Raw genomic sequence first — 12723 nt, 5'->3', positions numbered from 1 at the left:
TTCCCCTGTGACATGTGGGAATGCTCTCAAGAGCGCCTCTATCAGCGTGCGCTTGTACTCGCGCATCTTACGGTCGCGCTCCAGTTCAGGAATTAAAGTGGGCACATTGTCTTTATACCGGGGATCCAGCAGGGTGGCCACCCAGTAGTCTGCACACGTTAAAACGTGGGCAACTCTGCTGTCGTTGCGCAGGCATTGGAGCATATATTCGCTCATGTGGGCCAGGCTACCCATGGGTAAGGACAAGCTGTCCTCTGTGGGAGGCGTATCGTCATCGTCCACCGTATCCCCCCAGCCACGCACCAGTGATGGGCCTGGGCTGCCACCCCGCTGTGAACTTGCGTCATCCTCGTCCCCCTCCACCTCCTCCTCCTCATCCTCCTCGTCCTCCAGTACAGTGCCTTGGCTGGCGACTTGTGAACCTGTCCTCTGCTGCTTAAACAAACCTCCCTCTGAGCCACTTCGAACAGACTGGCCCGAAAGTGTTAGAAACGAGCCCTCATCCTCCTCCACCTGGGCCACCTCCTCTAACATCATTGCCCTAAGTGTTTTCTCAAGGAGACATAGAAGTGGTATTGTAACGCTGATAACAGTGTCATCGCCACTGGCCATGTTGGTGGAGTACTCGAAACAGCGCAGCAGGGCACACAGGTCTCGCATGGAGGCCCAATCATTGGTGGTGAAGTGGTGCTGTTCGGCAGTACGACTGACGCGAGCGTGCTGCAGCTGAAACTCCACTATGGCCTGCTGCTGCTCGCACAGTCTCTCCAGCATGTGCAAGGTGGAGTTCCACCGGGTGGGCACGTCGCATATGAGGCGGTGAGCGGGAAGGCCGAAGTTCCGCTGTAGCGCAGACAGGCGAGCAGCGGCAGGATGTGAACGGCGGAAGCGCGCACAGACGGCCCGCACTTTATGCAGCAGCTCTGACATGTTGGGGTAGTGGTGAATGAACCTCTGCACCACCAAGTTCAGCACATGCGCCAGGCAAGGGATGTGCGTCAAACCGGCTAGTCCCAGAGCTGCCACGAGATTTCGCCCATTATCGCATACCACCAGGCCTGGCTTGAGGCCCACCGGCAGAAACCACTCGTCGGTCTGTTGTTCAATACCCCGCCACAACTCCTGTGCGGTGTGGGGCCTGTCCCCCAAACATATGAGTTTCAGAATGGCCTGCTGACGTTTACCCCGGGCTGTGCTGAAGTTGGTGGTGAAGGTGTGTGGCTGACCGGATGAGCTGGTGGAAGCAGTGGAGGAGGAAGCCGAGTAGGAGGAGGAGGCTACAGGAGGCAGAGAATGATGCCCTGCGATCCTAGGGGGCGGAAGGACGTGCGCCAAGGAACTGTCCGCCGGGGGCCCAGCCGCCACTACATTCATCCAGTGTGCAGTTAGTGAGATATAGCGTCCCTGGCCGTGCTTACTGGTCCACGTATCTGTGGTTAGGTGGACCTTGCCACAAATGGCGTTGCGCAGTGCACACTTGATTTTATCGGACACTTGCATGTGCAGGGAAGGCACGGCTGTCTTGGAGAAGTAGTGGCGGCTGGGAACCACATACTGCGGGACAGCCATGGCCATCAGCTGTTTGAAGCTGTCTGTGTCCACCAGCCGGAATGACAGCATTTCAAAGGCCAGCAGTTTAGAAATGCTGGCGTTCAGGCCAAGGGCTCGAGGGTGACTCGGGGGGAATTTGCGCTTCCTCTCTAAGGTTTGAGATATTGAGAGCTGAACGCTGCTGTGTGATATAGTGGAGACGCTAGTTGACGGTGGCGGTGGTGGTGGTGTCGGTGGCACATCCTCTGTTTGCTGCTCGGCAGGTGGCAACATTCCTCTCGAGGCGGAAGCTGAGGCAGCAGCGGTAGAGGGAGCAGGGGGAGCCTCAGCGAGTGCCTGGTTTTTAAGGTGTGTACCCCACTGCAGTTCATGCTTTGCATGTAGATGCCTGGTCATGCAGGTTGTGCTGAGGTTCAGAACGTTAATGCCTCGCCTCAGGCTCTGATGGCAGAGCGTGCAAGTCACTCGGGTCTTGTCGGTAGGACATTGTTTAAAGAAGTGCCATGCCAGGGAACTCTTTGAAGCTGCCTTTGTGGGGCTGGGTCCCTGTTGGCGATGTCCAGTAGCAGGCGAACTCTGGGGGCGGCGGCTCGTCTGCTTTGGCCCCCTGCTCCCTCTTTGGCTTCGCTGTTGTCTCGGTCTCACCACTACCTCTTCCTCTGAACTGTGAAAGTCATCGCCACGACCTTCAGTCCATGTGGGGTCTAAGACCTCATCGTCCTCTGCATCGTCTTCCACCCAGTCTCCCTCCCTGACCTCCTCCTGTTCAGTCTGCACACTGCAAAAAGACGCGGCAGTGGGCACCTGTGTTTCGTCATCATCAGAGAGTCGGTGACTCTGCTGTGGTGGTATTCCCATGTCCTCTTCATCTGGAGACATAAGTGGTTGTGCGTCAGTGCATGGTATGTCTTCCTCCACTGGGGAAGGGCTAGGTGGACACCCCTGGGAAACCCTGGAAGCAGAGTCTTCAAACAGAAGAAGAGACTGCTGCATAACTTGTGGCTCAGACCGTTTCCCTGATATGCTTGGGGGTGATGTGACAGACTGATGGGCTTGGTTTTCAGGTGCCACCTGTGCGCTTTCCGCAGAAGACTGGGTGGAAGACCATGTGGTGAACGTGCTGGAAGCACTGTCGGCCACCCAATCGATTAATGCCTGTACCTGCTCAGGCCTTACCATCCTAAGAGCGGCATTGGGCCCCACGAGATATTGCGGTACATTCTGCCGGCTAGTTGAGGGAGTTCGTTCCCTACTGTGTGCGCCTGGGGCCGAACGGCCACGTCCTCTACCAGCAACAGAGGCTCCACGGACACCACCACGACCGCGTCCTCGTCCCTTAATAGTATTTTTCTTCATTGTTGCGATTCAACTCGCACCACAATGAAATATATTATTTTTTATAAGCAAAATCCCCTCACTGGAATACTTTCAGTCTTTTGACTGTATGGATTACAGATGGAATGACTGTTATATGTGAGTACCGCTTTCTTTGACAGATTCTAGTATGGGTACATATATGTTTTCCCAACCCCAGCAAATTAGTTTGCTAATTCCAGATGTATGAAACGCAGGCCTAACTGTATCTAGTATATTGAACGCCAGATAAACTAACTTGGCCTTTTTTAAATAAAAAAAATTCCCTCACTGGAATACTTTCAGTCTTTTGACTGTATGGATTACAGATGGAATGACTGTTATATGTGAGTACCGCTTTCTTTGACAGATTCTAGTATGGGTACATATATGTTTTCCCAACCCCAGCAAATTAGTTTGCTAATTCCAGATGTATGAAACGCAGGCCTAACTGTATCTAGTATATTGAACCCCAGATAAACTAACTTGGCCTTTTTTAAATAAAAAAAATTCCCTCACTGGAATACTTTCAGTCTTTTGACTGTATGGATTACAGATGGAATGACTGTTATATGTGAGTACCGCTTTCTTTGACAGATTCTAGTATGGGTACATATATGTTTTCCCAACCCCAGCACATTAGTTTGCTAATTCCAGATGTATGAAACGCAGGCCTAACTGTATCTAGTATATTGAACGCCAGATAAACTAACTTGGCCTTTTTTAAATAAAAAAAATTCCCTCACTGGAATACTTTCAGTCTTTTGACTGTATGGATTACAGATGGAATGACTGTTATATGTGAGTACCGCTTTCTTTGACAGATTCTAGTATGGGTACATATATGTTTTCCCAACCCCAGCACATTAGTTTGCTAATTCCAGATGTATGAAACGCAGGCCTAACTGTATCTAGTATATTGAACGCCAGATAAACTAACTTGGCCTTTTTTAAATAAAAAAAATTCCCTCACTGGAATACTTTCAGTCTTTTGACTGTATGGATTACAGATGGAATGACTGTTATATGTGAGTACCGCTTTCTTTGACAGATTCTAGTATGGGTACATATATGTTTTCCCAACCCCAGCACATTAGTTTGCTAATTCCAGATGTATGAAACGCAGGCCTAACTGTATCTAGTATATTGAACGCCAGATAAACTAACTTGGCCTTTTTTAAATAAAAAAAATTCCCTCACTGGAATACTTTCAGTCTTTTGACTGTATGGATTACAGATGGAATGACTGTTATATGTGAGTACCGCTTTCTTTGACAGATTCTAGTATGGGTACATATATGTTTTCCCAACCCCAGCACATTAGTTTGCTAATTCCAGATGTATGAAACGCAGGCCTAACTGTATCTAGTATATTGAACGCCAGATAAACTAACTTGGCCTTTTTTAAATAAAAAAAAAAATTCCCTCACTGGAATACTTTCAGTCTTTTGACTGTATGGATTACAGATGGAATGACTGTTATATGTGAGTACCGCTTTCTTTGACAGATTCTAGTATGGGTACATATATGTTTTCCCAACCCCAGCACATTAGTTTGCTAATTCCAGATGTATGAAACGCAGGCCTAACTGTATCTAGTATATTGAACGCCAGATAAACTAACTTGGCCTTTTTTAAATTAAAAAAAAATTCCCTCACTGGAATACTTTCAGTCTTTTGACTGTATGGATTACAGATGGAATGACTGTTATATGTGAGTACCGCTTTCTTTGACAGATTCTAGTATGGGTACATATATGTTTTCCCAACCCCAGCACATTAGTTTGCTAATTCCAGATGTATGAAACGCAGGCCTAACTGTATCTAGTATATTGAACGCCAGATAAACTAACTTGGCCTTTTTAAATAAAAAAAATTCCCTCACTGGAATACTTTCAGTCTTTTGACTGTATGGATTACAGATGGAATGACTGTTTTATGTGAGTACCGCTTTCTTTGACAGATTCTAGTATGGGTACATATATGTTTTCCCAACCCCAGCACATTAGTTTGCTAATTCCAGATGTATGAAACGCAGGCCTAACTGTATCTAGTATATTGAACGCCAGATAAACTAACTTGGCCTTTTTTAAATAAAAAAAAAATTCCCTCACTGGAATACTTTCAGTCTTTTGACTGTATGGATTACAGATGGAATGACTGTTATATGTGAGTACCGCTTTCTTTGACAGATTCTAGTATGGGTACATATATGTTTTCCCAACCCCAGCACATTAGTTTGCTAATTCCAGATGTATGAAACGCAGGCCTAACTGTATCTAGTATATTGAACGCCAGATAAACTAACTTGGCCTTTTTTAAATAAAAAAAAAATTCCCTCACTGGAATACTTTCAGTCTTTTGACTGTATGGATTACAGATGGAATGACTGTTATATGTGAGTACCGCTTTCTTTGACAGATTCTAGTATGGGTACATATATGTTTTCCCAACCCCAGCACATTAGTTTGCTAATTCCAGATGTATGAAACGCAGGCCTAACTGTATCTAGTATATTGAACGCCAGATAAACTAACTTGGCCTTTTTTAAATAAAAAAAATTCCCTCACTGGAATACTTTCAGTCTTTTGACTGTATGGATTACAGATGGAATGACTGTTATATGTGAGTACCGCTTTCTTTGACAGATTCTAGTATGGGTACATATATGTTTTCCCAACCCCAGCACATTAGTTTGCTAATTCCAGATGTATGAAACGCAGGCCTAACTGTATCTAGTATATTGAACGCCAGATAAACTAACTTGGCCTTTTTTAAATAAAAAAAAAATTCCCTCACTGGAATACTTTCAGTCTTTTGACTGTATGGATTACAGATGGAATGACTGTTATATGTGAGTACCGCTTTCTTTGACAGATTCTAGTATGGGTACATATATGTTTTCCCAACCCCAGCACATTAGTTTGCTAATTCCAGATGTATGAAACGCAGGCCTAACTGTATCTAGTATATTGAACGCCAGATAAACTAACTTGGCCTTTTTTAAATAAAAAAAATTCCCTCACTGGAATACTTTCAGTCTTTTGACTGTATGGATTACAGATGGAATGACTGTTATATGTGAGTACCGCTTTCTTTGACAGATTCTAGTATGGGTACATATATGTTTTCCCAACCCCAGCACATTAGTTTGCTAATTCCAGATGTATGAAACGCAGGCCTAACTGTATCTAGTATATTGAACGCCAGATAAACTAACTTGGCCTTTTTTAAATAAAAAAAATTCCCTCACTGGAATACTTTCAGTCTTTTGACTGTATGGATTACAGATGGAATGACTGTTATATGTGAGTACCGCTTTCTTTGACAGATTCTAGTATGGGTACATATATGTTTTCCCAACCCCAGCACATTAGTTTGCTAATTCCAGATGTATGAAACGCAGGCCTAACTGTATCTAGTATATTGAACGCCAGATAAACTAACTTGGCCTTTTTTAAATAAAAAAAATTCCCTCACTGGAATACTTTCAGTCTTTTGACTGTATGGATTACAGATGGAATGACTGTTATATGTGAGTACCGCTTTCTTTGACAGATTCTAGTATGGGTACATATATGTTTTCCCAACCCCAGCACATTAGTTTGCTAATTCCAGATGTATGAAACGCATGCCTAACTGTATCTAGTATATTGAACGCCAGATAAACTAACTTGGCCTTTTTTAAATAAAAAAAAAATTCCCTCACTGGAATACTTTCAGTCTTTTGACTGTATGGATTACAGATGGAATGACTGTTATATGTGAGTACCGCTTTCTTTGACAGATTCTAGTATGGGTACATATATGTTTTCCCAACCCCAGCACATTAGTTTGCTAATTCCAGATGTATGAAACGCAGGCCTAACTGTATCTAGTATATTGAACGCCAGATAAACTAACTTGGCCTTTTTTAAATAAAAAAAATTCCCTCACTGGAATACTTTCAGTCTTTTGACTGTATGGATTACAGATGGAATGACTGTTATATGTGAGTACCGCTTTCTTTGACAGATTCTAGTATGGGTACATATATGTTTTCCCAACCCCAGCACATTAGTTTGCTAATTCCAGATGTATGAAACGCAGGCCTAACTGTATCTAGTATATTGAACGCCAGATAAACTAACTTGGCCTTTTTTAAATAAAAAAAATTCCCTCACTGGAATACTTTCAGTCTTTTGACTGTATGGATTACAGATGGAATGACTGTTATATGTGAGTACCGCTTTCTTTGACAGATTCTAGTATGGGTACATATATGTTTTCCCAACCCCAGCACATTAGTTTGCTAATTCCAGATGTATGAAACGCAGGCCTAACTGTATCTAGTATATTGAACGCCAGATAAACTAACTTGGCCTTTTTTAAATAAAAAAAATTCCCTCACTGGAATACTTTCAGTCTTTTGACTGTATGGATTACAGATGGAATGACTGTTATATGTGAGTACCGCTTTCTTTGACAGATTCTAGTATGGGTACATATATGTTTTCCCAACCCCAGCACATTAGTTTGCTAATTCCAGATGTATGAAACGCAGGCCTAACTGTATGTAGTATATTGAACGCCAGATAAACTAACTTGGCCTTTTTTAAATAAAAAAAAAATCCCCTCACTGGAATACTTTATGGCTTTTGACTGTATGGATTACAGATGGAATGACTGTTATATGTGAGTACCGCTTTCTTTGACAGATTCTAGTATGGGTACATATATGTTTTCCCAACCCCAGCAAATTAGTTTGCTAATTCCAGATGTATGAAACGCAGGCCTAACTGTATCTAGTATATTGAACGCCAGATAAACTAACTTGGCCTTTTTTAAATAAAAAAAATTCCCTCACTGGAATACTTTCAGTCTTTTGACTGTATGGATTACAGATGGAATGACTGTTATATGTGAGTACCGCTTTCTTTGACAGATTCTAGTATGGGTACATATATGTTTTCCCAACCCCAGCACATTAGTTTGCTAATTCCAGATGTATGAAACGCAGGCCTAACTGTATCTAGTATATTGAACGCCAGATAAACTAACTTGGCCTTTTTTAAATAAAAAAAATTCCCTCACTGGAATACTTTCAGTCTTTTGACTGTATGGATTACAGATGGAATGACTGTTATATGTGAGTACCGCTTTCTTTGACAGATTCTAGTATGGGTACATATATGTTTTCCCAACCCCAGCACATTAGTTTGCTAATTCCAGATGTATGAAACGCAGGCCTAACTGTATCTAGTATATTGAACGCCAGATAAACTAACTTGGCCTTTTTTAAATAAAAAAAATTCCCTCACTGGAATACTTTCAGTCTTTTGACTGTATGGATTACAGATGGAATGACTGTTATATGTGAGTACCGCTTTCTTTGACAGATTCTAGTATGGGTACATATATGTTTTCCCAACCCCAGCACATTAGTTTGCTAATTCCAGATGTATGAAACGCAGGCCTAACTGTATCTAGTATATTGAACGCCAGATAAACTAACTTGGCCTTTTTTAAATAAAAAAAAAATTCCCTCACTGGAATACTTTCAGTCTTTTGACTGTATGGATTACAGATGGAATGACTGTTATATGTGAGTACCGCTTTCTTTGACAGATTCTAGTATGGGTACATATATGTTTTCCCAACCCCAGCACATTAGTTTGCTAATTCCAGATGTATGAAACGCAGGCCTAACTGTATCTAGTATATTGAACGCCAGATAAACTAACTTGGCCTTTTTTAAATAAAAAAAATTCCCTCACTGGAATACTTTCAGTCTTTTGACTGTATGGATTACAGATGGAATGACTGTTATATGTGAGTACCGCTTTCTTTGACAGATTCTAGTATGGGTACATATATGTTTTCCCAACCCCAGCACATTAGTTTGCTAATTCCAGATGTATGAAACGCAGGCCTAACTGTATCTAGTATATTGAACGCCAGATAAACTAACTTGGCCTTTTTTAAATAAAAAAAAAATTCCCTCACTGGAATACTTTCAGTCTTTTGACTGTATGGATTACAGATGGAATGACTGTTATATGTGAGTACCGCTTTCTTTGACAGATTCTAGTATGGGTACATATATGTTTTCCCAACCCCAGCACATTAGTTTGCTAATTCCAGATGTATGAAACGCAGGCCTAACTGTATCTAGTATATTGAACGCCAGATAAACTAACTTGGCCTTTTTTAAATAAAAAAAAAATTCCCTCACTGGAATACTTTCAGTCTTTTGACTGTATGGATTACAGATGGAATGACTGTTATATGTGAGTACCGCTTTCTTTGACAGATTCTAGTATGGGTACATATATGTTTTCCCAACCCCAGCACATTAGTTTGCTAATTCCAGATGTATGAAACGCAGGCCTAACTGTATCTAGTATATTGAACGCCAGATAAACTAACTTGGCCTTTTTTAAATAAAAAAAATTCCCTCACTGGAATACTTTCAGTCTTTTGACTGTATGGATTACAGATGGAATGACTGTTATATGTGAGTACCGCTTTCTTTGACAGATTCTAGTATGGGTACATATATGTTTTCCCAACCCCAGCACATTAGTTTGCTAATTCCAGATGTATGAAACGCAGGCCTAACTGTATCTAGTATATTGAACGCCAGATAAACTAACTTGGCCTTTTTTAAATAAAAAAAATTCCCTCACTGGAATACTTTCAGTCTTTTGACTGTATGGATTACAGATGGAATGACTGTTATATGTGAGTACCGCTTTCTTTGACAGATTCTAGTATGGGTACATATATGTTTTCCCAACCCCAGCACATTAGTTTGCTAATTCCAGATGTATGAAACGCAGGCCTAACTGTATCTAGTATATTGAACGCCAGATAAACTAACTTGGCCTTTTTTAAATAAAAAAAATTCCCTCACTGGAATACTTTCAGTCTTTTGACTGTATGGATTACAGATGGAATGACTGTTATATGTGAGTACCGCTTTCTTTGACAGATTCTAGTATGGGTACATATATGTTTTCCCAACCCCAGCACATTAGTTTGCTAATTCCAGATGTATGAAACGCAGGCCTAACTGTATCTAGTATATTGAACGCCAGATAAACTAACTTGGCCTTTTTTAAATAAAAAAAATTCCCTCACTGGAATACTTTCAGTCTTTTGACTGTATGGATTACAGATGGAATGACTGTTATATGTGAGTACCGCTTTCTTTGACAGATTCTAGTATGGGTACATATATGTTTTCCCAACCCCAGCACATTAGTTTGCTAATTCCAGATGTATGAAACGCAGGCCTAACTGTATCTAGTATATTGAACGCCAGATAAACTAACTTGGCCTTTTTTAAATAAAAAAAATTCCCTCACTGGAATACTTTCAGTCTTTTGACTGTATGGATTACAGATGGAATGACTGTTATATGTGAGTACCGCTTTCTTTGACAGATTCTAGTATGGGTACATATATGTTTTCCCAACCCCAGCACATTAGTTTGCTAATTCCAGATGTATGAAACGCAGGCCTAACTGTATCTAGTATATTGAACGCCAGATAAACTAACTTGGCCTTTTTTAAATAAAAAAAATTCCCTCACTGGAATACTTTCAGTCTTTTGACTGTATGGATTACAGATGGAATGACTGTTATATGTGAGTACCGCTTTCTTTGACAGATTCTAGTATGGGTACATATATGTTTTCCCAACCCCAGCACATTAGTTTGCTAATTCCAGATGTATGAAACGCATGCCTAACTGTATCTAGTATATTGAACGCCAGATAAACTAACTTGGCCTTTTTTAAATAAAAAAAAAATTCCCTCACTGGAATACTTTATGGCTTTTCACTGTATGGATTACAGGTGGACTGGTATTAGTAGGGGTGACACAAGCACACCCAAGTCCCTGATGTAGGATTTCTATGGCACAGACCACTATTACAAGTGATTAATGGACGTTGGGAGAGATTGTGCTGCAGCACTAGTCCCAAGATGGCCGCCGCCTATCAGCCCAGTAACATGTGCCACAAAATGGTCTGCACAACCTTTAAAAAAAATAGCCTTGGACTGTGCTGCTAAATCGCTATTGGTCTGAATCCCAGGTGTAGATGTCTGACTTGTTTGGAGCTTTGGAATGCACACTGTGGCAGCTTCTGCTGCAGCACTACAAGTCGCAAAATGGCGGCCGGCGGTCAGCCCGGGTACATGTGGATGGAAAAATCACTCTGGCCACTCTAAAAATAGCCAATCCCTATCAAAAAAGCAGCTCAGCTGCAGTTGTTCAGATGAATCACAGGTGGAGGAGAGAAATTTGCTTCCAGTTATTCAATTATCCCTGCCTATTCTCGCCCTAGCATCAGCTGCGTCTATCCCTGTTCTATTCACATCGGGAGTGAGCACGTCCCGACGTGCGCACAAGCTTATAAGAGGCTGAGTCACATGCTGCACTTGGCCAATCACAGCCTTGCCAATAGTAGGCATGGCTGCGATGGCATCTTAGGGCAAGTAGTATGATGCATGTTGATTGGCTGCTTTGCAGCCTTTCAAAATGCGCCAAAATACATGCCGAACGACGAACCCGAACTTTTACGAAAAAGTTCGGGTTCGGGTCCGTGTCACGAACACCCCAAAATTCGGTACGGACCCGAACTATGCTCGAACTGTTCGCTCAACACTATTCTTTACCAAAAACAGGCTGGACTGTAAATCAGATTTTTAGACTCCAACTCCACACCGATCTGGACAGACAGAAGATGAGGCACAGATTTTAGCAAGATAAAATCTCTTACCTTGCAGCGCTGCTTTAACCACCTCAGCTCCCCTAGCTTAAACTCCCTTAATGACCAGGCCACTTTTTACAATTCTGCACTACACTACTTTCACGGTTTATTGCTCGGTCATACAACTTACCACCCAAATGAATTTTACCTCCTTTTCTTCTCACTAATAGAGCTTTCATTTGGTGGTATTTCATTGCTGCTGACATTTTTCCTTTTTTTGTTATTAATCGAAATTTACCAAAATTTTTGCAAACAAATGACATTTTTCAATTTCAGTTGTAAAATTTTTCAAATAAAACTACATTTATATATAAATTTTTATCTAAATTTATTGTTCTACATGTCTTTGATAAAAAAAAATTGCAATAAGTGTTTATTTATTGGTTTGGGTAAAAGTTATAGCGTTTACAAACTATGGTACAAAAATGTGAATTTCCGCATTTTGAAGCAGCTCTGACTTTCTGAGCACCTGTCATGTTTCCTGAGGTTCTACAATGGCCAGACAGTAGAAACACCCCACAAATGACCCCATTTCGGAAAGTAGACACCCTAAGGTATTCGCTGATGGGCATAGTGAGTTCATAGAAGTTTTTATTTTTTGTCACAAGTTAGCGGAAAATGATGATTTTCTTATTTTTTTTCTTACAAAGTCTCATATTCCACTAACTTTTGGCAAAAAATAAAAACTTCCATGAACTAACTATGCCCATCACGAAATAACTTGGGGTGTCTTCTTTCCAAAATGGGGTCACTTGTAGGGTATTTATATTGCCCTGGCATTTTAGGGGCCCTAATGCGTGAGAAGTAGTTTGAAATCCAAATGTGTAAAAAATGCCCTGTGAAATCCTAAAGGTGCTCTTTAGAATTTGGGCCCCTTTGCCCACCTAGGCTGCAAAAAAGTGTCACACATGTGGTATCGCCGTACTCAGGAAAAGTAGGGCAATGTGTTTTGGGGTGTCTTTTTACATATACCCATGCTGGGTGAGAGAAATATCTCTCTAAAAGACAACTTTTCCCATTTTTTTTTTATACAAAGTTGTCATTTGACAGAGATATATTT

This window comes from Bufo bufo, chromosome 5 (genome assembly GCF_905171765.1).
Source record: "Bufo bufo chromosome 5, aBufBuf1.1, whole genome shotgun sequence".
Taxonomy (NCBI): domain Eukaryota; kingdom Metazoa; phylum Chordata; class Amphibia; order Anura; family Bufonidae; genus Bufo; species Bufo bufo.
This window is presented reverse-complemented; position numbering follows the sequence as displayed.